This window comes from Petromyzon marinus, chromosome 43, assembly GCF_048934315.1.
Source record: "Petromyzon marinus isolate PM22_M1 ecotype Great Lakes invasive population chromosome 43, UKy_Petmar_22M1.pri1.0, whole genome shotgun sequence".
Classification (NCBI taxonomy): Eukaryota; Metazoa; Chordata; class Hyperoartia; order Petromyzontiformes; family Petromyzontidae; genus Petromyzon; species Petromyzon marinus.
In genome coordinates, this window is record NC_133709.1 from 13,586,158 (window position 1) to 13,613,022 (window position 26,865).

The window sequence follows — 26,865 nt, forward strand, 5'->3', positions numbered from 1 at the left end:
CCTCAGCATTAAATTAACATTGCAGAGTTTTATACTTCAACATTCAATGATTTTTCTACACTTAAGGGGTCATTAAGTAGCGTTCAATTGAAAAACGCAAAAATGTAAAACATCATTACTCAATCGCTACAGCTATTGAGAGAGCTATTGTTGAATTCTGCTAAATCCAAGAAAAGTAACTTAATGGCAAATTCTGCATTTTTATAGAAATGATTTGAAAATGATTTCGCACAGTTAATGATGCAACTACTGGCACAGGGCAACCGCAGCTCGAGTGTGAACGCCTTCACTATGAGAGGGGTCACCCTGCAGGGTTGAGTAGAGATCTCTATCCCACCCTGTATAGAGTAGTCAACGCGTGATTCTAGATTTAAAGCTTTTGTGACTGCTAGGATCCATACTCTTTGGTTCTATTGGGTAAAGTCACGTAGGTGAAAATAAAATAACAAAAATTCACGACGTTTCGGCCACAACACAAGCGGCCTTCATCAGAAATTTGTTCATGAGGCAATTCAGATCTACATACACGGACACAATTTCAATCGAGAGGATGGTTTCAAATTAAGCAACCATTGGAAAGATGTTCTAAATCGAACTAAACATTAAACTAATTTCAATGGTACAGTATATTTTTTCAAGTAGTGGTAACCCAAACTTTCGCAGCTCTTATAAATTCCCCCTTTTCACACCATCCCCCCTTCCCCCGCGCCAAACTGCAAGTCCACCGGCACGTACACCACCTCTTTTCTAAAATCCGCCAATCAAATGCTAATTTTTATGCTAATTTCTTTGTCAGAACACCTTGTTTGCTCGCACACAGGTCCGATGTCTGAGCGTGGTTGTGTTTCGCTAAATTTTCCTGTTTGATGAGTACTAGGTGCCTCGGTGAATGTATATGCTCTAACTTTAACACAGCTATTTCTGTGACCAGTTACAAGCTAATCACTCAGCTATTTCAATGCTAAATTCGATACTAATTCCTTTGTCAAGGGGTGCCTCTGCGGATGTGTATACTTTAACTTAGCTATTTCAATGAGCCATTTCAATGCTAAATTATATGCTAATTCCTTTGTCAAGGCGCTTGGTCTTTTTCTTCTCACACAGCTTAAAGGTCGTGATCTAAGCGTGGCTTCTTCCACTCCAGCGCTGTCCTCCAGACAGTCTCGTCCTTTCACCTGATGAAGGCAGCTTGTGTTGTGGCCGAAACGTCGTGATTTTTTTTGTTATTTTATTTTCACCTACGTAGCTGTCACGTTCCCGGGCTTCCTATCCTCCTCTTCCCCATGTCACGTGGAGACAGACAGAGAGAGAGAGAGAGGGCATTCACACCACAAAGTCACGTGGCCCAGGAGAGAACAAATCCCCCCCCCCCCCCCTCTAAACCAACTCCCAACATGGACTGGTCCGTCCAAGTCAAACTCCCTCGCCCCTGTCGCCACTAAGTGGCGGTGACGTCCCCACGGCGTTTGTGCCAGGCTAGGTGCACTCTTAGGCCACGCGAAGTGTCGAATGCTCGCTGACAGGAGGTCACGGGACAGAACCCTGCAGGTGCCATGGGTTGACGGACTCGAAATGGCTGGCAGACGCCACCAGCTGTGCCAACTCGCCGCATTTTAGCCGCCCGCCTCTCCGCTCGTTGTTGTGAGCGTCGCTCCTTTGCCCCTCCGTCGTCGTGGTCATTGTTGCTGAAGGGCGACTGCCTCCAACTGCCCGGGAGCGTCCCTCACGAGCCTCCTCGTCCTCCTCCTCCTCCACAGAGGCCGATCTTGACACTGCCGGTACCGCTCATCGGCAAGTCCACTCGGCTCCACATCCTCCAACCAGGTACCTTTGTAGACCCGCAATGATGCCGTGCCGTGTTGGCAGTCCACTGCTGGATGAAGGCTTCGGGTCGCCACGGTGGCTAGGAGATGTTAACTACCTCGCCCGGTGTGCAGGAGGTCGTGGGTTCGATCCCGACCCCGACGCCTGCTGCTGCTGCTGTATATTTGGAGTCTGCGGTGTCTCTCTCCCCGGGGTCGCGTGGATTTTTGCTCCGGGTGCTGCGGTGTTTCCATTGCACATTGAGAATCGACGTGTTTCGAATATTTGGCTGCTCTAAATGTCCACACGATAAGCCACTTTGTTGAGCTATCATCTGTGGCCAGGTCGCTTCTTATAAAAGCGCTATGTAGCTCAGTGGGACTTGGGTGGTTAAAATAAATAAAAATAGTAAAAATAACAGCACCACCACTTCACGCACACAGAACATCTGTCGTGATCCTGACTGCAGTGCTCATCTCGATATGGTCGATGAAAGTGAATTACGTGACGGCCTCTACGTTCAAAGGATTCGTCACCTTTGGGTGGCATCAGTTGCTGCTCTGGCCCATCGGGAAATGCAATAATGCCTTGATGGAGGCTCCATTGAAGATGCGTGCGACCCTCTCAACTGGCCGTCTGACCCGAATGTTCGGTCCAACCCGAGCTGAATATCGAGTGGAACTGTGTGACCCTGGGGCTATTAGCTACAAAGCAACACTTTATTTTTTACTGCCCACGGTCAATCCACTGCTGGATGAAGGCCTTCCCACCATTGTGGTTCTTTGACCATATCCCACCACGGGTGCTCGATGCTGGTCGGTGAAGGTAGCGGGCAACCAGCCCTGACATCGCTCGCCAGTCGTGTCGTTGTTAGCCCTGGACAGGAATTGAACTGGGGTGGAGCCGGTTCGTAGCGTGGCGCGCTACCCATCTCTGCCACTTCTCGTCACCCTCTTTGGCTGTTTACTCAACGACCCCAACATCCGTCAATGATGACCGATTCCATTCATAAAGTGCGCTCTTGCCGCCGTGTGCGCTGAGTAGTACTCAGTATTAAACACGCGTTGACTACTCTATACAGGGTGGGATAGAGATCTCTACTCAACCCTGCAGGGTGACCCCTCTCATAGTGAAGGCGTTCACACTCGAGCTGCGGTTGCCCTGTGCCAGTAGTTGCATCATTAACTGTGCGAAATCATTTTCAAACCATTACTTTAAAAATGCAGAATTTGCCATTAAGTAACTTTTCTTGGATTTAGCAGAATTCCACAATAGCTCTCTCAATAGCTGTAGCGATTGAGTAATGATCTTTTACGTTTTTGCGTTGTTCAATTGAACGATAATTAAATGACCCCTTAGTGTAGAAAAATCATTGAATGTTGAAGTATTAAACTCTGCAATGTTAATTTAATGCTGAGGGTGTTGACAAGAAAAGTAGCAGATGTGTGGGGTTGGAATTGTCAACTCGTGTCCGCACTGCATCGTGCGGCGGGTTTCTGACAGCAGCAGCATCGCCACGACGCTCTCATTGCCGCTTGGTGAATATCCGTGGCGGGTTCCTTTTCGTTTTTTATTCATTGAATGAGGACGTCACCCTCCCTGCACCTGGCCACCCACTTGTGTTGTTTGTGTGCCTTCAGGTGTCACTGCAGAGCTATTGCAGAGGGATGCTGCGATTATACTGGCGTGGGGCTCAGCATAGACGGCGGCCCTTTGTCACTCCACAGCGGAGATAAGAGCCCCCCACTCTGTTTCAGTAAATGGGGGGGGGTGTTTGATCATACTTCACCACGCTGGTCAGTATGAGTTGGTGTGAAGGTGAGGCAGCCCAGAGATCTGTTCAGATGTCACTCAGCACCGACGTTAGCCGTGGCCGGGAATCCAACTTAGCTGGCAGTGGTCAGTGTGCGCTAACGGCCGGGCCACCGCTTCACGGGTGAATGGGTTGATTAGGTGAGACGATGGCGTTCCGTTTCATATCAGTGGCTACTCCTCCACGTGGCTGGGCCATTGAGTAACCACACCCACAGCAGTGTACCAGTGTACCGGCACCCCTCCAGTGCTGGAGTCAACATTCTCTGGGCCCCATTTTTCTTCACTCGCCGCCCTGGATTTGAGCCCAGCAAGAAGCGTGTCCCCACCAAACGCGTTACGGTCAAATATTGTAAGCGGCAGGTAAATCTAACTTTATATTTGACGACCTCCTCTTCCAAGCCGTTCTGGCCAGTGTGGAGGAGTAGGCCAATGACCCTCACAGGGCTCTCTGGAGCTCCCGCTCGTGGAGGCCCCATTTGCCGGCAGTGGCGTGAACAACCGCAGGGGCTGTACCATTACCTTTTATCCACTTTTTATATTCAACATTTAATTAATTAGGTCAGCAACGTGGTCTTGACCTCTTCCCCACAAACATTTCTGTGGCAACGCTGTCGTGGTCGGTGCTGTGAGGGAGAGGGCCAATTCCAATTGGCCGTTTCCCCTTATGGCGTCTGTGACCATCACAGCGGCTAAATGGGGGCTCTGGACGGGTGCGAGGGGCTGGTAACCCCTCCACCTTCAATTAACTACCACGAAACTACGACCGAAAAATGTAATTAGACATACACACACATGCATTCACACACACAAACACGTACACACCCATCAACACACAAACATACAAAGACAAAGATCCCCCGTATAGGCAAAACAAGCTGTTTGGGCAAGTGCTCACCTGCATACACACATACATACACACATAAACACACGTAAACAAACAGAAACACACACATACACCCACAAACAAAGACACACACACACTGCGATGGCAAAGTAAGAAATGGAAGCGAGACCAGTTTTGTCACGACAAGTATATATTGATGTCAAGTGCAAATACAAAACGAGGTAGACAAAATCTCTGGAAAACATTAATCTCGCTTTCCCTTCCCACACTTTGAGCTGCTTTTGTACAAACGATAAAAACCCCGAGGAGACCGAAGTGTCACCGATCTACATTCACGAGTTCAGAAACCGCTGTTTCTGGAGGCATCATGGAAGATGGAAATAAAGTGCTTGGCGAAGTTCATCACTTATCGTACATTTCACGTGGTAACGGCTTGGCGCTACGGTTAGCGTGTCCATTGAAATGTGCACGCCCCATACGTAAAAAAGTAACAGATATGTAGTTTAAAAAATGCCGACGTATTCACAGTTCGATAAATAAATAAATAATTTGCTACAGCGGTGACTTTTTAAATCCCCGACACAACGAGTTACTCAATCGCCCAGCCACGTGGAGGAGTATCCACTGATATGAAACGCAACGCCATCGTCTCACCTAATCAACCCGTTCACCCGTGAAGCGGTGGCCCGGCCGTTAGCGCACACTGACCACTGCCAGCTAAGTTCGATTCCCGGCCACGGCTAACGTCGGTGCTGAGTGACATCTGAACAGATCTCTGGGCTGCCTCACCTTCACACCAACTCATACTGACCAGCGTGGTGAAGTATGATCAAACACCCCCCCCCATTTACTGAAACAGAGTGGGGGGCTCTTATCTCCGCTGTGGAGTGACAAAGGGCCGCCGTCTATGCTGAGCCCCACGCCAGTATAATCGCAGCATCCCTCTGCAATAGCTCTGCAGTGACACCTGAAGGCACACAAACAACACAAGTGGGTGGCCAGGTGCAGGGAGGGTGACGTCCTCATTCAATGAATAAAAAACGAAAAGGAACCCGCCACGGATATTCACCAAGCGGCAATGAGAGCGTCGTGGCGATGCTGCTGCTGTCAGAAACCCGCCGCACGATGCAGTGCGGACACGAGTTGACAATTCCAACCCCACACATCTGCTACTTTTCTTGTCAACACCCTCAGCATTAAATTAACATTGCAGAGTTTAATACTTCAACATTCAATGATTTTTCTACACTAAGGGGTCATTTAATTATCGTTCAATTGAACAACGCAAAAACGTAAAAGATCATTACTCAATCGCTACAGCTATTGAGAGAGCTATTGTGGAATTCTGCTAAATCCAAGAAAAGTTACTTAATGGCAAATTCTGCATTTTTAAAGTAATGGTTTGAAAATGATTTCGCACAGTTAATGATGCAACTACTGGCACAGGGCAACCGCAGCTCGAGTGTGAACGCCTTCACTATGAGAGGGGTCACCCTGCAGGGTTGAGTAGAGATCTCTATCCCACCCTGTATAGAGTAGTCAACGCGTGTTTAATACTGAGTACTACTCAGCGCACACGGCGGCAAGAGCGCACTTTATGAATGGAATCGGTCATCATTGACGGATGTTGGGGTCGTTGAGTAAACAGCCAAAGAGGGTGACGAGAAGTGGCAGAGATGGGTAGCGCGCCACGCTACGAACCAGCTCCACCCCAGTTCAATTCCTGTCCAGGGCTAACAACGACACGACTGGCGAGCGATGTCAGGGCTGGTTGCCCGCTACCTTCATCGACCAGCATCGAGCACCCGTGATGCGATATGGTCAAAGAACCACAATGGGGGGAAGGCCTTCATCCAGCAGTGGATTGACCGTGGGCAGTAAAAAATAAAGTGTTGCTTTGTAGCTAATAGCCCCAGGGTCACACAGTTCCACTCGATATTCAGCTCGGGTTGGACCGAACATTCGGGTCAGACGGCCAGTTGAGAGGGTCGCACGCATCTTCAATGGAGCCTCCATCAAGGCATTATTGTATTTCCCGATGGGCCAGAGCAGCAACTGATGCGACCCAAAGGTGACGAAACCTTTGAACGTAGAGGCCGTCACGTAATTCACTTTCATCGACCATATTGAGATGAGCACTGCAGTCAGGATCACGACAGATGTTCTGTGTGCGTGGAGTGGTGGTGTTGTTATTTTTACTATTCTTACTTATTTTAACCACCTAAGTCCCACTGAGCTACATAGCGCTTTTATAAAGAAGCGACCTGGCCACAGATGATAGCTCAACAAAGTGGCTTATCGTGTGGACATTTAGAGCAGCCAAATATTGGAAACACGTCGATTCTCAATGTGGAATGGAAACACCGCAGCACCCGGAGCAAAAATCCACGCGACCCCGGGGAGAGAGACACCGCAGACTCCAAATATACAGCAGCAGCAGCAGGCGGCGTCGGGGTCGGGATCGAACCCACAACCTCCTGCACACCGGGCGAGGTAGTTAACATCTCCTAGCCACCGTGGCGACCCGAAGCCTTCATCCAGCAGTGGACTGCCAACACGGCACGGCATCATTGCGGGTCTACAAAGGTACCTGGTTGGAGGATGTGGAGCCGAGTGGACTTGCCGATGAGCGGTATCGGCAGTGTCAAGATCGGCCTCTGCGGAGGAGGAGGAGAGCGGAGAGGCGGGCGGCTAAAATACGGCGAGTTGGCACAGCTGGTGGCGTATGCCAGGCATCTCGAGTCCGTCAACCCATGGCACCTGCAGGGTTCTGTCCCGTGACCTCCTGTCAGCAAGCATTCGACACTTCGCGTGGCCTAAGAGTGCACCTAGCCTGGCACAAACGCCGTGGGGACGTCACCGCCACTTAGTGGCGAATGGTGACGGCTGTTGTTGTTGTCGATGCCGCTTCTGTGGACTGTCCTACTGTACGTTGACTTCGATGGTTTTCCGTGAGGGAGGTGGGACCAGTGATGGACGAGTCCATTGTTGGTGTTTGACAGGGGGCGAGGGAGTTTGACTTGGACGGACCAGTCCATGTTGGGAGTTGGTTAAGAGGGGGGGGATTTGTTCTCTCCTGGGCCACGTGACCTCGTGGTGTGAATGCCCTCTCTCTCTCTGTCTCCACGTGACATGGGGAAGAGGAGGATAGGGAGCCCGGGAACGTGACAGCTGTAGCAGCGACGAGGCTGTCCGTCTGTGCGTGACAGCTGTGCCGACGAGGCTGTCCGCCTGTGCGTGACAGCTGTAGCAGCGACGAGGCTGTCCGCCTGTGCGTGACAGCTGTGTCGACGAGGCTGTCCGCCTGTGCGTGACAGCTGTGTCGACGAGGCTGTCCGCCTGTGCGTAACAGCTGTAGCAGCGACGAGGCTGTCCGCCTGTACGTGACAGCTGTAGCAGCGACGAAGCTGTCCGCCTGTGCGTGACAGCTGTGTCGACGAGGCTGTCCCCCTATGCGTGACAGCTGTGCCGACGAGGCTGTCCGCCTGTGCGTGACAGCTGTAGCAGCGACGAGGCTGTCCGCCTGTGCGTGACAGCTGTGTCGACGAGGCTGTCCGCCTGTGCGTGACAGCTGTAGCGACGAGGCTGTCCGCCTGTGGGTCGCTGCTGCTGCTGCGCGAGTCCCAGGCGCGCTACGAGGAGCTGGAGCGCGCCAGCTGCTGTGCCCCCTCTGCCTGGAGATGTCCTCCAAGCCCGTGGTCATCCTGCCCTGCCAGCACAACCCGTGCCGCAAGTGCGCCAACGACGCGTTCCAGGTGCTCGCCCGCACGCTCACCTGTACACTCACCTGTACACTCACCTGTGACACTCTCTCACATGTACACTCACCTGTACACTCACCTGCACACTCACTCACATGTACACTCACCTGTACACTCACCTGCACACTCACTCACATGTACACTCACCTGCACTCCCGCCTGAACACTCGCCTCCACGCTCACTCACTTGTACACTCACTCACTTGTACACTCACTCACTTGTACACTCACTCACTTGTACACTCGCCATTTGTTCGTTCGTTCGTGGGTGTTTTTGACGCGGTTTTTTTTGTGTTCGTTTGACGGTACAGGGGAGGGGTAAGGGGTGGGGGTGGTTGTGTTTAAAGTTCACAAAACTCGTGCATGTTCTTAAAAGGGGCCGCGCGGCCTCCGATCGATGTTCACAACTTTGCTTCAGTGTCGGGGTCAACTCGGCTACGCATCGTGTATTTAAAATATTGTACTCTCTAACACAATTACGCTCGGATGCTCCTGTATATTGGAAAAGGCATTCACGAGATATAGATCACAAGTAACTTTGATGATGATGATTTAAACGATCTCTTTATTTTTCAGTTATTGGGAAAAAAACATAAGGGATGTACACCGGCCGCTAATTTTGAAGATGCACGTGACTATGATTCCATTCTGAGATCATGGAGATCATCATCGAGATGATCATGGAGATCACCATCGAGATGACCGTCGAGATGATCATGGAGATGATCATCGAGATGATCATGGAGATGGTCATCATGGAGGTGATCATGGCGATAACTATTGAGATAATCATGGAGATGATCGTCGAGATTATCATGCAGATGTCCATCAAGATGATCATGGAGATGATCATGGAGATGACCATCGAGATGATCATCGAGATGATCATGGACATGATCATGGAGATGATCATAGAGATGACGATGGAGATGACCATCGAGATGATCGTGGAGATGATCATGGAGATGACCATCGAGATGACCATCGTGATGATCGTGGAGATGATTATGGAGATGACCATCGAGATGATCATGGAGATGCCCATCGAGATGACTATCGAGATGACCATGAAGATGACCAATGAGATGACCATCGAGATGACATCGAGATAATTATTGAAATGACGATGGAGATGACCATCGAGATGACCATCGATATGATCATGGAGATGAAAATGGAGATGACCATTGAGATGATCATGGAGGTGACCATCGAGATGATCGTGGAAATGATCATGGAGATAATTATGGAGATGACCATCGAGATGATTATGGAGATGATCATGGAGATGACCATCGAGATTACCATCGAGATGATCGTGGAGATGATTATGGAGATGACCATCGAGATTATCTTCGATATGATCATGGAGATGACCATGGAGATTAACATGGAGATAACCATCGAGATGATCATGGAGATGATATTGGAGATGACCATGGAGTTGACCATCGACATGACCATGCAGATCACCAATGAGATGACCATCGAGATGACATCAAGATAATCATAGAAATGACTATGGAGATGACCATGGAGATGACCATCGATATGATCATGGAGATGACCATAGAAATGATCGTGGAGATGATCATGGAGATGACCATCGAGATGATTATGGAGATGACCATGGAGATGCCCCTCGAGATGATAATCGATATGATCATGGAGATGACCATGGAGATGACCATCGAGATGATCGTGGAGATGATAATGGAGATGACCATCGAGATGATCGTGGAGATGATAATGGAGATGACCATCGAGATGATCGTGGAGATGTTCATGGAGATGATTGTGGAGATGACCATCGAGATGATTATGGAGATGCCCTTCCAAAACCGGCGTGTTCTCTCATGTCTGTTTTGTACATAATCTGTTTCGAATAAAAAGTACACACGCGTCCCGCAGAGTCTGTCGTCATGGTGGTGGCTGACACGGTCGCATCGCAAGGCTCCTGTTGCTCACTCCTCCTTGATGGTCATTCCCAGGCGTGGCAGCACGCTGCTGTTTGGCCGTCAGGAGTCGTCGGACCAATTCTGAATTCACGGGCAATTTATTTTTAACACGCGAGGAGAGGACGCCGCTTTCTACACGGACCAGGCGTCGGCAGCCAAAATAACAAGACGGGCCGTTGTTTTTTTTTATTTGGTATATTATATTGAAAAATATCTATCTAAATTTCAAGAGCCGCCATGCCACGTGAATACGAGACGGTGGGTCCTTAATAAATAACGTCACGAAGCGGTCGCTTAAAGAGCCGAAGGTTTGCCTGACCCCTGACGTAAACGAATATGACCTCGCGACTCCCTTGCATGGAAGAAAACGAGCAATACAGTTCCCAGAAAGGCTTTCAAGAGGGGGACACACGAATGTTGACGGCTGATCCCCCATTAGAGGGGGGCAACGTCGGAGACTTCTGCACGGTGTAGCCAACGCTCCCCTCGCCAACACGCGGAGACAGGGAAGGGTTCCAGTCAATTGTTTCCACCTTCACTGTCAAACACAGCTCCCTCCTTCACACACAACTCTCTCTCCTCTTCATCCACAGCTCTCTCCTTCATCCACAGCTCTATTCTGCCTAAGGGCCCTCGTAATGCCATTGGCGTTAATCGCATGTTTCGGTGGAATTTATCCGAATGAAGTGAAATCCTGACTCTAAAATGTGTGCACACATTTGATGGGTGCAGTCATTGTAAGCTGGGCCAAAGCCATCCACTCGTTAAACTCGAGAACCCGGTTCAATCACACGCAGTGGTTGCAGCCCTCACTCCAACCCAGGGTGTCACCACTCATGCAAGGTGGAAAACTGTTGTCACATCTGGGGTGGAGTACCTATTTTCTACCTCACTGCACTTGATAGAATTCAACATAAAGCAGGGTGATTGATGATCCAGCACTCACTGACTTTCTGTTGGAACTTGCTCACCTGCCCCAAATGGACATCTGTGAAAACGAGCTTCATAGCTCATCGGATTCCTCCAGTCTAAATAAAGATTCTGATTCACTCTGGCTTCTTGCTCACCGGTGGTCAGTCACCTCCATATCACTCTTCTATCACTCCTATCATGGTTACTATTCCCCTGAATTTCACTTGTTAATTCCTCCAATTCCTCCTCCCATGCTGAGAGGTCTTGATCTACCAGCCCAACTCTTTCATGTCATTCAAATCGTGTTCAACCACAATACTGTATGTCACAACAACAACCTTCATTCCCAACGAAGTGGCGGTGACATCACCACTGGACTTGTGCTAGGCTATATGCACTTTGAGGCCACGCGAAATGTTGAAGGCTCTCTGGCAGGAGGTCATAGGACAGACCCAGGTGCCATGGGATGACTGAGTGAGATGACTGGCAGATGCACCACCTGTGAGCGTCGCTCCTCTGCCCTCCACTATTGTTTGAGGATGACTACTACCTTCAATTGCCCAGTAGCTTCCTTCACATGCCTCCTTCACAGAGGCCGATCTTGCCATCCCTCGACCGCACCTGGGCATCAATCAGCCTCCCATTGTATTTGTACCAGATGGACATTCCTCTAGTACAGCCATGAAAAGCTTCTCAAACTACGTGGTCGAAAAATGTGTTAAATAATGTAGGAGATAGAGGATATCCCTGTCGCACTCCAAGGTGAACAGGAAATGGCTCTGACTCCCAGCCATGTAGCATTACCCGGGCCTGCCCACCATCATGAAGGTCCATAATGATTGTGAGCAGAGTCGGGGAATCCGAAAACACGAACAACAACACAGAGCCCGGCCTATTGATGTTATCATAGGCCTTGATCAGGTGAATAAAGCAGAGATATAGGTTCTGTTGGTATTCCCTACACCTCTACCGTAGCAGGCGGACAGAGAATATGGCATCCGTGCAGGACCTCCCTGGCCTGAAACCACATTTGGGCTCTGCAAACCTCTCCTCAGTGTGCCTGGCAAGACGATGTTGAATAATCCTTGCCAGGGCCTTTCCCTGTCATTGTTACAATCTGTGCAGTCCTTTTTCTTAAAGAGGGGGACCACCAGGGTGTCCTTCCAATCCTGTGGAACCTGTCCAGTGGTCCAGACTGTTGTAATCATGTTCTATCGGGCATTCTGCGCCGCAGCCCCAGCAGAGTCATCCCCACCTTGCCTCTTGATGTTGTCTCGGCAGAGGGATTTCGCTTTCCCCAAGACCCACCTACTCAGACACTCCCTGATCCACTCATCCACCCATTCACTCGCTCATTTTACCCACTCACTCGCCATACTGAAGTCACAACACTTTTGTCTTTTCCTCTTCCCTCTAACTGCTCCAATTTGGAATTCTGTTCCATTATTTCGTTTCTCAAGCTCTTATAACCTCGCTCAATTCTGTTAACTCTTCTTACAACTGTCACAGTGCTCTTTATCACTGGCCGTTTGATACATATTTTTGGCTTTTGGGTCTCTGATCAGAAGCTATGTAAAATAAAATAAAATCCCTACCGATTGCTGGTCTTGGCTCAGCACTATCCCTCACTGTGTTGTCATGTGCGTTGCTCCACTTTTTGACGTCGTTCTGTCCTCCGTACATGCCACCAGCATCTTTCGGGCCATGCCCTTCGGGTAAGACCTCATCGGGACCGTGTCCTGCATGAACCCCCAGTCTCATAGGTTGCATTGGAATGTTGGTTACGAATGCACCGATTGGCATGCATGAACGTAAAAACGGCACGATGGAAGGCCGAAGTCTCTGCATCGCACATTTTTTTTGCCCTCCATTCTCAGTCAAAGATGTCTGGTCAGCGTGGAAGAGTAGGCCTTTGCACCCTCTAGAGCAGTGGTTTATAAGCTGGGGTGCACGAATCCCCTGGGGTACGAGATGCCCTTCCTGAGAACCACAGCGGTGCAGGCTGCAGTAAAGATTAAGAACCACTGTTCTAGAATCCCCTCAAGTGGGGAGGCTCTGCCGTCAACAGTGGCATGACTCGGCAAGCAATTTCCGCACTTCACCTTTAACTTTTACTTGTTTTGCAGGATGCCTTGCACCATGCCTCTGCTTACATTTGTCTACTTCAGGGGTGTTCAAACTTTTTTTCCCGAGGGCCACATACAGAAAAATATACGAAGGATTGGGCCACTCACTAGACGTGAGGTATACTGCCTCACTTCTCATGCACTAATATTGTCAAAATCAATCAAATGCAGGTAAATTACGTTTGATTATTGAACATGTTTGAAGAAAAAAAGCCTCCATCATAGCTCTTCATTAGTAGATTTTAATTTTATTTTTTACAAAAAGGTTGGCAGGTCATTCTCTCAGTGACAGCCTCAGATTGGTTCTCAGGGTGCTGATCCCCCTTCATTGTCCATATGAAGGGAGAGACAAGAAGAGAAATAGGGGATGTGGATATTTCAAGCTTATTACACAAATAAATTATTGGGCTTGGTAACACATCAACTAACGTTTGTTAAAAAAATTGTCATCAACTTTAATTGACTGAATTTATTAAGTAATTGGGCTTATTAACAAATGAAAACGGTGTGTATATTTTTAACTCACCTGTAATGGGAAGAATGTTACGCTCAGTGGGAGCAGTGATGCTGCACTTTGGCCTGAAGGATAGCTGGCAGGTCAGGAGTAAGTTTGGTGGTTGAGATGCGAAGGACGTCACGGAGATGGCTGTCGGTCGTTCTGGTTCTCAGCCTGCTTTTGTTTAGCGTTAACAGAGAGAATGTCTGCTCACATATGTATGTTGAGCCGAACAGACTCATCATTCGTTTTTGCACGGCATCTCATCAGAGGAAACTTGGCCTTTTCCAAACTCCGGTAGAAGTCAGGTAGGGAGAGAAGCTGATGCTGATTCTTCAGAGAATCATCACACTGAATTTCGATCAATTCTAATTGCAGATTCTCCTCCACTTCTTTTGCATCCATTGAAAACGGAGCCGCAAGCAGTGTGATTTCCTTCTCAATGACAGAAAAATCTTGGAAGCGCTGACTGAATTCTGTCATGAGAGATGTGATCACAGACACATATTCTCCCATTTTTGCAGAGAGCTTGGCATTTGGAAATGCGCATTGATTTCGGTCAGTGTGGGGAAGTGCGCTACATTGAAGTTGCGCAGTTGTGACTCGAAGAGACGGAGCTTTGCACGGAATGCTTTCATGTGCACATACAGCTGTGGTACCAGCTGCTCTTTGCCTTGCAGTCTCTTGTTCGGGGTGTTGAGATGATCAGTGAGATCAACTAAAAAAGCCAGGCCTGCCAACCATAAAGGGTCACTGATCTCATGGAGAGGTCTGCCCTTTTCTTTCAACAACTTGTCGATATTTGATCTCAGGGAATAAAACCGCTGCAGCACGGAGCCGCGACTGAGCCAGCGCACTTGAGAATGGTGAGTAGGTCCCCGTATTCAGCATCGACATCAGAGAGGAACGCTTGCAATTCTCTGTGGTAAAGCCCTCGGGCCATAATTTTGTTGACATTTTTCACAACTGTGTTCATCACATCGCCAAGCTGGATTATCTTGGCACAGAGGGCTTCTTGCTAGATGATACAGTGCATTTTAACAGCCTCACCTCCGCTCTCCTGCACCTTGGCACTCACCATAGAAGCCATTCCTTTGCGCTCGCCTGTCATTGCTGGAGCCCCATCCGTTGTAATTCCACACAGCTTGTCCCATTTAAGTCCAGCCTGGTTAATTGAATCTGACACAGCTTCAAAACATGTCCTTCCCAGTTGTTGTCTCCTTTAGACTCCGAAGATCAAGCAGTTCCTCCGTAATGCAAAAGTTATCATCAACTCCCCACAAAAAAATTAACAGCCGTGCAGTGTCCGTGGCATCTGTGCTCTCATCACATGCAATCGAGTAAAAATCGAAAGCACAAGCTTTATCTGACACTTGCTGTTTTAAGTTAGCCGACAAGTCTTCAATTCGCCGCACAACCTTATTTCTGGACATACTAACATCGTTGAAATCCTGCATTTTCTCCAGGCACATTCCCACGACTTTAGTGAGGCACTGTTTGATGAAGTCACCGTCTGAGAAAGGTTTCCCATGTAGGGCAATGAGTTGAGCTACTTCATTGCTGGCTATTGTTGCATTTTCTTGAGCTTTGTTAGCACGGAAAAAAAAACCCCTGCTGCTGCGTTAGCAGGCTAGCTTGCCATTTGCTTTACCTTCTCTCTCCGCTCGGCGCCAGTGTAGGACGTGAAGGTCTGATGTTTCGTTTCATAATGCCGTCGTACATTGTACTCTTTCATCACGGCAACACTCTCATTACAAATCAAGCAAACACACTTCCCCTTGGTTTCTATGAAAAAAAAATCATTTTTCCACCGAGTCTGAAATTTTCTGCACTCGCTTGCAATCTTGCGTCTCTTCAGTTCCGGCATTTCTGGTGACCCTGAGCAAATGTTTTCTTCGATTGCTTGCTTTGTGGAGACGCTGCCTTGCTCAAGACAATACCGCCATCTAGTGTTTACATTAAGAAATGCAATACAGTGGGCCATAGTCCATTATATTTTTAAACTTTGATACGGGCCAATTAAAAATGGATGGCGGGCCGGAGTTGGCCCGCGGGCCGTAGTTTGGACACCCCTGCTATACAGGGCGGGATAGAGATCTCTACTCAACCCTGCAGGGTGACCCCTCTCATAGTGAAGGCGTTCACACTCGAGCCGCGGTTGCGCTGTGCCAGTAGTTGCATCATTAACTGTGCAAAATCATTATCAAACCATTACTTTAAAAATGCAGAATTTGCCATTAAGTTACTTTTCTTGGATTTAGCAGAATTCCACAATAGCTCTCTCAATAGCTGTAGCGATTACATATTTGCGTTGTTAAAATGAATGACTCATAAAACGATAATTAAATGACCACTTAGTGTAGGACGATCATTGAATGTTGAACTTTAAAACTCTGCAATGTTAATTTAATGCTGAGGGTGTTGACAAGAAAAGTAACGGATGTGTGGGGTTGAAATTGTCAACTCGTGTCCGCACTGCATCGTGCGGCGGGTTTCTGACAGCAGCAGCATCGCCACGACGCTCTCATTGCCGCTTGGTGAATATCCGTGGCGGGTTCCTTTTCGTTTTTTATTCATTGAATGAGGACGTCACCCTCCCTGCACCTGGCCACCCACTTGTGTTGTTTGTGTGCCTTCAGGTGTCACAGCAGAGCTATTGCAGAGGGATGCTGCGACTATACTGGCGTGGGGCTCAGCATAGACGGCGGCCCTCTGTCAATCCACAGCGGAGGTAAGAGCCCCCCAATCTGTGACAGTAAATGGGGGGGGGGTGTTTGATCATACTTCACCACGCTGGTCAGTATGAGTTGGTGTGAAGGTGAGGCAGCCCAGAGATCTGTTCAGATGTCACTCAGCACCGACGTTAGCCGTGGCCGGGAATCGAACTTAGCTGGCAGTGGTCAGTGTGCGCTAACGGCCGGGCCACCGCTTCACGGGTGAACGGGTTGATTAGGTGAGACGATGGCGTTGCGTTTCATATCAGTGGCTACTCCTCCACGTGGCTGGGCGATTGAGTAACCACACCCACAGCAGTGTCCCAGTGTACCGGCACCCCTCCAGTGCTGGAGTCAACATTGTCTGGGCCCCGTTTTTCTTCACACGCTGCCCTGGATTTGAGCCCAGCAAGAAGCATGTCCCCACCGAACGCGTTACGGTCAAATGTTGTAAGCGGCAGGTAAATCTAACTTTATATTTGACGACCTTCTCTTCCAAGCCGTCCTGACCAGTGTGGAGGAGTAGGCCAATGACCCTCACTGGCGCTCTCTGGAGCTCCCGCTCGTGGAGGCCCCATTTGCCGGCAGTGGCGTGAACAACCGCAGGGGCTGTACCATTACCTTTTATCCACTTTTTATATTCAACATTTAATTAGGTCAGCAACGTAGTCTTGACCTCTTTCCCTCAAACATTTCACAGAAATACAACAAGTGCACGTGTATACAAGTGTACTTCTGTGGCAACGCTGTCGTGGTCGGTGCTGTGGGGGAGAGGGCCAATTCCAATTGGCCCTTTCCCCTTATGGCGTCTGTGACCATCACAGCGGCTAAATGAGGGCTCTGGACGGGTGCGAGGGGCTGGTAACCCCTCCACCTTGATTTAACTACCACTAAACTACGACCGAAAAATGTAATTAGACATACACACACACGCATTCACACACACAAACACGTACACACCCATCAACACACAGACATACAAAGACAAAGATCCCCCGTATAGCCAAAACAAGCTGTTTGGGCAAATGCTGTTAGCGAGCACACGCACCTGCATACACACATACATACACACATAAACACACGTAAACAAACACAGACACACATACACCCACACACAAAGACACATACACACACACTGCGATGGCAAAGTAAGAAATGGAAGCGAGACCAGTTTTGTCACGACAAGTATATATTGATGTCAAGTGCAAATACAAAACGAGGTAGACAAAATCTCTGGAAAACATTAATCTCGCTTTCCCTTCCCACACTTTGAGCTGCTTTTGTACAAACGATAAAAACCCCGAGGAGACCGAAGTGTCACCGATCTACATTCACGAGTTCAGAAACCGCTGTTTCTGGAGGCATCATGGAAGATGGAAATAAAGTGCTTGGCGAAGTTAATCATTTATCGTACATTTCACGTAGTAACGGCTTGGCGCTACGGTTAGCGTGTCCATTGAAATGTGCACGCCCCGTACGTAAAAAAGTAACAGATATGTAGTTTAAAAAATGCCAACGTATTCACAGTTCGATAAATAAATATTTTGCAACAGCGGTGGCTTTTTAAATCCCCGACACAACGCAAAATAAAAGCCCCGCATTTTAAATTAACGGAGACAAGAACCGTACGGGAATACCTTGCACGACCTCACTGAGACCACACTCCGGCCTCGCGTTGCGGAGGACACAACCTCTGTCTTCATTTGTAATGAGACAGTTAATTTTACGGTCACCATCACAATAACGTTCCTGGTGCCATCTCTCTTGACGATTGGCCAGGGAATAAACGGCAACCCCAAGCCATAATGGGTTGGTGCCGCCTGCATGGATCTTGGCTCCTGTTTCCCAGAATGGCTGGCACGATTTTAAGCGCTTTCGTGCTGGGTTTTTCAAGTCTACGTGGATTAAAACTTGATTTGAAGCTTTCATGACTGCAGAAATTACTCTTTGGTTCTTTCGGTAAAGTCACGTAGAAAGAAAATAAACTAAACAATAGAGTACGACGTTTCGATTGCAACACAAGCAGGGGCTGGTGGTGGAGCCAGATAAATCCGATGAGCTATGAAGCTCTTTTAAACAAATGTCCAGTAGAGACGGGTTCAGAAAGTTACACCAATACCGACACGAGAAAGGTATAAGAAAGGTAAGAAAATCCCGTAAACAAAATTAACTACCCTTTTTTTTATTCAACCAGGTGAAGCCCACTGAGCTATTTAGTTCGTCAGAAGGCCCATGTCTGTCTACAGTGGGAAATGTAGAGCCGTGTGTTTATCCGCAGTGTAAAATGTGATCGCTGTGCTTCTTGTTGCAGTTGGTGACCCCCCCGAGGGATCCCGCGGGGCTGTGCCCGGGACCCCCTCCCCGGATGAAGCCCGAGGCACGGCGCGGGTCGCCGTGCCGGAGCTGACGGGAGCCGCGCAGGCGGCGATAGCGGGGCCGCGTCTGAGGGCGGAGCCTCAGGTGAGGGGGAGGAGCCCCGGGTGGCGGGTGGGGCGGGGCCCGCTGGCGCCAATCAGCCAATCACAACGCTGGGAATGCACGGGTGTGGGAAAATTGGTATAGGAAAATGATAGGCGACGTTTCAGGCAATGGTCCTTGTGCAGAGCACGTCAACAGTTGTTAGACCCTTTCATAACGTGGCCTACAGAGGGTGGCCCAAATGTCAGGACACGCAAAGTTATTGTATTTATCTTAAATGATCACAAAGGGTTATTTAGTTTAATTTTTACAAATGTTAAAACTGATATCCATGACTCTTTTGAAATGCATTTAGAACATTTTTTTAAAATTACAGCTACCTTTTTCTGCATGCATAACAACGAAATGAACTCGTTTGTCTTTAGTCAATGGCCCCTTCTTAGAATATTTTGTGAGTTTGGGGTTCCTCTAAAAATCAATAGTCTATATATATTTCTGAGAGATTTTATGCAGATGGATTATCGGTTCATGGACTAAATTTAATTCATTTTGGAGATAAAACAGTCCCACGTGTGTTGGGATCCCAGTCCGGATGGGAGGAGTAATTGTGGATGTGTTGACTGCATTGCTGTGGCAGGACCCAACCACGACTGTGGCAGCTGGAGCGGAGGGCACCTCGTCCGGTAACGACCTCACGGTCTTGGCCCCCACCTCGTCCAACGAGGTGCCGGTGGCGGCCGACGAGAGGCATTGCACCCAACCCAGCTGCCTTCCCCATGGCCGGCCTGAACCCTCCCCGGTGACAGCCACAGCACGCGAGAACATCGGCGTGTCTGTGCTGCCTGCACCCCAAGGTGAGCGTGCGACCACGTGACCTCGTGACCTCTCGTTAGGGTGGCAGCCACCAACGCAAGGGCCGCGTTGGAACCACTGCTGTTGCCCTTCATGAGTAACACGGGGAGCTCAAAACACCTCTCAGCCAACGTGACAGGCACATCACATTTGTCACTAACTTGAGTCTTGCACTTCAATGTGGGGCAAAATATCTGGTTAAGAGTAGCAGCACGGGTGCTGGATGGGGCCACTGAATCCAGTGCCATGTCTGTCTACAGTGTGAAATGTAGAGCCGTGTGTTTTATCCGTAGTGTAAAATGTTATCGCTGTGTTCCTCCTTCTTTTCCAGTTGGCGACCCCCCCGAGGGATCCCGCGGGGCTGTGCCCGGGACCCCCTCCCCGGATGAAGCCCGAGGCACGGCGCGGGTCGCCGTGCCGGAGCTGACGGGAGCCGCGCAGGCGGCGGCGGGGCCGCGTCTGAGGGCGGAGCCTCAGGTGAGGGGGAGGAGCCCCGGGTGGCGGGCGGGGCCCGCTGGCGCCAATCACAACGCTAGGAATGCACGGGTGTGGGGAAATTGTTATTGGATCATGATCGGCGACGTTTCGGGCAATGTTCCTTGTGCAGAGCATGTCAACAGTTGTTAGACCCTTTCATAACGTGGACTACAGAGGGTGGCCCAAAAGTCAGGACACGCAAAGTTATTGTATTTATCTTAAGTAATCACAAAGGGTTATTTAGTTTAATTTTAACAAATGTTAAAACTGATATCCATGACTCTTTTGAAATGCATTTGGCACCTTTTTTAAATTACAGCTACCTTTTTCTGCATGCAGAACAACGAACTGAACTCGTTCGTCTTTAGTCAATGGCCCCTTCTTAGAATATTTTGTGAGTTTGGGGTTCCTCTAAAAATCAATAGTCTATATATATTTCTGAGACATTTTATGCAGATCGATTATCGGTTCATGGACTAAATTTGATTAATTTTGGAGATAAAACAGTCCCACGTGTGTTGGGATCCCAGTCCGGATGGGAGGAGTAATTGTGGATGTGTTGACTGCGTTGCTGTGGCAGGACCCAACCACGACTGTGGCAGCTGGAGCGGAGGGCACCTCGTCCGGTAAAGACCTCACGGTCTTGGCCCCCACCTCGTCCAACGAGGTGCCGGTGGCGGCCGACGAGGGGCATTGCACCCAACCCAGCTGCCTTCCCCATGGCCGGCCTGAACCCTCCCCGGTGACAGCCACAGCACGCGAGAACATCGGCGTGTCTGTGCTGCCTGCACCCCAAGGAGAGCGTGCGACCACGTGACCTCGTGACCTCTCGTTAGGGTGGCAGCCACCACCGCAAGGGCCGCGTTGGAGCCACTGCTGTTGCCCTTCACGAGTAACACGAGGAGCTCAAAACACCCAGCGGCCAGCGTGACAGGCACATCACATTTGTCACTAACTTGAGTCTTACACTTCAATGTGGGGCAAAATGTCTGGTTAAGAGTAGCAGCACGGGTACTGGATGGGGCCACTGAATCCAGTGCCATGTTTATCTACAGTGGGAAATGTAGAGCCGTGTGTTTATCCGCAGTGTAAAATGTGATCGCTGTGCTTCTTGTTGCAGTTGGCGACCCCCCCGAGGGATCCCGCGGGGCTGTGCCCGGGACCCCCTCCCCGGATGAAGCCCGAGGCACGGCGCGGGTCGCCGTGCCGGAGCTGACGGGAGCCGCGCAGGCGGCGATAGCGGGGCCGCGTCTGACGGCGGATCCTCAGGTGAGGGGGAGGAGCCCCGGGTGGTGGGCGGGGCCTGCTGGCACTGCTCAGCCAATCACAATGCTAGGAATGCACGGGGGTGGGGGAATTGTTACAGGAAAACGATAGGCGACGTTTCAGGCAATGGCCCTTCTGCAGAGTACATCAGTTTTTTCCATTTTCATAACGTCGCCTATAGAAGGTTGCCCAAAAGTCAGGACACAGGTACCGTATTTATTTGAACAAGTCACAGAGGATTTGTTATCGATATTAATAATGATAATAGTTAAATTGTTAACTTTAAGAATAATGAGAATGGTGTAATTTCAGTGTTAAGATAAATTGCACTCCTATTATGTGTTTGTGTTGTTCGTTGTTATAACGTTCTTACCTGTGCCAACTGTACATGTAAAATAGAGCTTTATAGCTCATCGGATTCCTCCAGTATAAATATTCGGACTCTGATAATAACGTACAATACATATATAAAGTATTATTAAATATAGAAAAGCGACGTTTCAGTCAATGCCCCTTCCTCAGAGCACATCACAGCTGGCTCTTCATAACGTCGCCTATAAAGCATGGCCCACAAGTCATGCCACATAGAGCTATCATGTTTAATTCAACAGATAACAGAGCTTCATTTGATTTGTTTAATGAATGTTAAAACTTACATCTATTAACATTAATGCACGATGCACGAATTCATTTCTTCAAATTAATTTAGGCCTTTAAAAAAATCAATCACAGCTGCCTTCTTTTGCATATGTAGTGCGTTTGTATGGAGACTGAGTCTTCGTAGGAGGCAACACGTATTTATTTATGACAACAATAACAGTAACACTTAGGTCCCTAACACGGAGGGGTAATGGCCCCTTCTACCCACCACCTAAGGAGGTACGGCCTCCGGGCTAACGTGCCCTAACTACTGGGGCTAACCACTCCTTAGCCCTCCGGCTAGCGGGACCTAGGGGAGGCTGACCCGACCCAGCCAAGGTCCTCGGGTCTCGACCGCTGGCCCACACAGACCCGGCCCTGAGAAGGGCGTCGGGTCGGGGGATCCTCAGGGTCCTAGCCTATTGATCACTGGCCTCACTGAGCCCCGGCCCTTATAAGGACGGCGGGGCTTGGGGTCCAGGGTCCTATCTTCAGGTGGGCTTCTGGGTCTTCGGCTTGAGGCGAACTGCCTCAGCCGCACTGGGGTCCGGCTTTTATGGGGCTCCCAGGGTCACCCCGCCCCTGGTCACGCCCACCATCTGGAACCTTCTCGAGGGACCTGGATTGTTGCGCAATCCTCCCCAGCCCCCCACCCGGGGACCTGGGGTGTCCCCCTCCAGTTCCCAACCGTCCCCCCCCCGGGATGCCTGACCCACGAGTCCTGCTTAGCACATGCCGTACTCGCTATTGCCCCCTGACTGGAAGTACCTGCTCAACCAAAGTGTTGGCGGCGTATTACGCCCAACAATTACCCACCACACATACAAATGACAATCGAACTCGTTCGTCTTTGGTCAATTACCTTTACATTTTTGAAAAATGTCACCTGAAAAAGCAAAATAGAAATGAATAATAACGTATAAAAGTTGTGTAATTGCCCGTCACGTGACGGGTATTTTCACGTCGTAAACGATCCAGTGTGTCGTGACTTTGTCGATGACGCCATCTCTGCCGCCTTCCTCCGTTTAATCGACGTCTTCTTTCTTCTGCGACTCTTCTGGCTTCATCTGAATGAACTAAAGTTACGGAATGTGACGTACCGAATGTAATTTTCTCTTCTGAGAGTAATATATAACAAACCTGTAAATAAAGAATGACAATTGTAAATCACCTTCATCGTTCTAGCAGCTGTTTGAGTTGCCTTTCTGTCGGGAAGAAAGTAAACTAAATGTTGTAGGAATGATTTCGTTCTAAGTATCGACTTACTGGATTCCCTATTGATGTGAATACTAAAAAATTAACTATTTATAAACCGGAAGGACGCGTCGGTGTGTTCACCAATTTTCGCTCAAAACGTGAGCAGAAAGTCGCTTTTACCAAAATGAATTTGAACTCAGTGAGAGGGGTGGCCCTAGAGCAGCTGCTGCCAGCAACTGGCAGCGCCCTCGGCCAACCTCGCAATGGGCGCCGCCACCCCCAAACCCCAAGGGCAGATCCAGGCTGAGGTTTCTGGTAAACTGGGAAACATTTTGCCACGATTTTCCATTTAATGTTTAATTAAGCGTATTTTTTTAAACAGAGGCAAAATTATTCGGTTTGTCTGTCCGTCCGTCCGTCCAACCAATACATTCTCAGGAATGTTGAGAAATGAATTATAATTCATAGACCCTCTGTACGTTGCACGGGAATCAAAATGACATCGTCGTTATTTTATTTGTATATTTTTTCCTCGAATTGTTGGCGCCCCAGGCGACCGCCTCGTTCACCTATATGGACGGGTGTCCGCCCCTGTTTAGTTACAATAACTTACTGGATTCTGATTTTAAGTGAATTAAAAAATAGTGACCGTTCATTATTGATCGCAAGGGGAGATGTCGGTGTTCACCAATTGTCACAAATGTTCACCGTAAGTGCGAGCAAAAGCCATCAAAGTGAAATTGCACTGAGTTCAAATTAAAAGCGGATTCTGCTTCTTTATTTCAATTTCTATTCGACGTTCAAAAAATAAATATTGTCACGAACAAATTTAACTGAATAAATTATTTATTATTACTCACTAATAATGGTGCACAAAACGCAAAGATAAAATACAAAAACAGAGGGCAGACGTGGCTCTTATCATAAGAGGCGCTGGTATATTTTGGGAGAAAATGTATCGTTCTGGTAACAACAAACTAATAATTAGTAAAAATTTTAATCTAAGCCTTTCGTGAAAATCAAAAGAATGTCATGGGAATCCACGTAGCCAAGCCACTGTTACCCGCAGCGTGTGTCAGGCGTTCGGCACAGATCATCAAAACTATAAATATAAAGTTGACCTTAAAAATAAATAATGAAAACGTTATGTGAGGGTTAATATAAATGAAATAACCCTGTCTTAACTTTTGGGCCAACCTGTATACTTATGTTTATTAAATATATACTGTATGATGAAAGATATAAAATCGACGTTTCAGGCAAGGGGCTTTCTTCAGGGCACATCACATCATGACGTCGTTTGTAAGAGGGTGGCCGAAAAATCAGGACACATCGGGTTATTTTTTTATTTGAACAAATAACGGAGGGTTATTTCGTTTAATTTTAACAAATGTTAAAAATGAATTCGATTAACATGAATGCACGATTTCTCTTCTGAAATGCATTTAGGATTTTTTTGAAACTACAGATGCCTTCTCTGTAGCATGCATGACAACAAATTGAACTCGTTCATCTTTTGTCAATGGCCGTTCATCATAGAGTATTTTACGAGTTAAAGTGAGATTGGGGTTCCCTTAAAAATACTGTATATATTGACTTCTGAGACATTTTATTGCCCATCGGTTCATGGACTAAAATTGTATTTCTTTTGGTGATAAAACAGTCCCACGTGTGTTGAGATCCCAGTCCAGATGGGAGGAGTAATCGTGGATGTGTTGACTGCGTTGCTGTGGCAGGAACCAACCACGACTGTGGCGTGCGGAGGAGAGGGCACCTCGTCCGGTAAAGACCTCACGGTCTTGGCCCCCACCTCGTCCGACGAGGTGCTGGTGGCGGCCGACGAGTGGCTCTGCACGCAACCCAGCTGCCTTCCTCATGGTCGGCCGGAACCCTCCCCGGTGCCAGCCACAAAGAACATCGGCGTGTCTGTGCTGCCTGCACCCCAAGGTGAGTGTGCGATCACGCGACCTCGTGACCTCTCGTTAGGGTGACAGCCACCAATGCAAGGGCCGCTTTGGAACCACTGCTGTTGCCCTTCACGAGTAACACGGAGAGCTCAAAACACCCAGCAGCCCACGTGGCAGGCGAATCATATTTTTCGCGAACTTGAGCCTAACACTGAAATGTGGAGCAAAATCTTTGTGGTTAAGAGTAGCAGCACGGGTGCTGGCTGGGGCCACTGAATATCCACGCCAGCCCCATCGGCAGTGCAGTGCTCTGCGATGACGCCGGCTTCCGCCACCACCGTTCCCTTTGTGCAGAGGAGGACGACGGCATTCCGGCGGCACGGCTCTCACTGTTTGCGCCGGAGCGGCTGAGCCTCAGGTGGGAGAACGACGTGGGCAAGGGTGCCGGCCTGCGCAACCTGGGGAACACCTGCTTCCTCAACGCCACGCTGCAGTGCCTCGCCTACACGCCGCCGCTCGTGAACTACCTGCTGCTGCAAGAGCACTGCAGCACCTGTAAGTACCCCCTGGCACTCTCGTTTACCCATGGGCTAGGTTATTGTCACGGTTAATTTGGCTGCTATGAATTTCACACTTGATAAGCCACTTCGTTGAGCTATCATTTGTGGTCCAGGTCGCTTCTGAAGAAGCTAATAGCTCAGTGGGCTTTATCTGGTAAAATAAAAAAAAGTTTAGTTTTAATTTTAGATTTTTTTTAAAGTGATTTGTTTACCTTACCAATACTTTGTACTCTCATCGTTTTTTGTATTGTGCCCTCGTTCGCAGGCCAACAGAGCGACTTTTGCCTGATGTGTGTCATGGAGCGTCACGTCGTCAGCACGTTCAACAACTCAAAGAGAGTGCTGACACCCAAGGTCATCACTAAAAACATCACGCGTGAGTCCCACAACTACGTTCACACTTGCACTCGGAGGAGAAGTTATCCCTGCGATCTTTCGCCATCTGTGTTCCAAGTCCTTTGCACTGCTCCTTTTGACATGTTGGGGAGCTCTTGAAGGATGTCATCAGATCCTGTACCTGTCACTTTGTCCCCATGTCCATTTCTCTGCAGGCATCGCCAAACACCTGCGCATTGGGAGACAGGAAGATGCCCACGAGTTTCTGCGATACGTGGTAGATGCCATGCAAGCCTCATGCCTCCATGGCCACAGCGAGTGAGTAGCGCGCCAGTCAACTTGCGGCAGTCGTTCTGCAGTTCGGTACCTCACGGCTCCCTCTTGGTTTTCTGCAAGATTGTCCTTCGACGTCTGTGCAAAGCTCCTCACACTTTTGTGTGAACACCTGGGAGATGCAGAGGACCGGCCCTGCTGGCAACACGGTTCTTTCACATTGGCCCTGACGTGGGCCGTCTTTTGTTTGCGCATTTCACATTGCCGATAAATACCGGGGGGTCGATATCTCGACGTCGGTGGCCCCGCGACATTACTGCTCATGTTGACGGGTGGCACGTGGCACGCTGAGCATAACAAAACTGCCGGGCAACAGCACCACGTGTCGGCTGCCAGCTTGCCCCCAGCTCTGTGGCTGTGCCGTGAATGTGGCTGCCCTGTGCAGACGCTACCACGTTTGGTTGCTACAGAGCACGCGTTGCAGTGCTGAAGGGAAAGAGTGAATCGACAG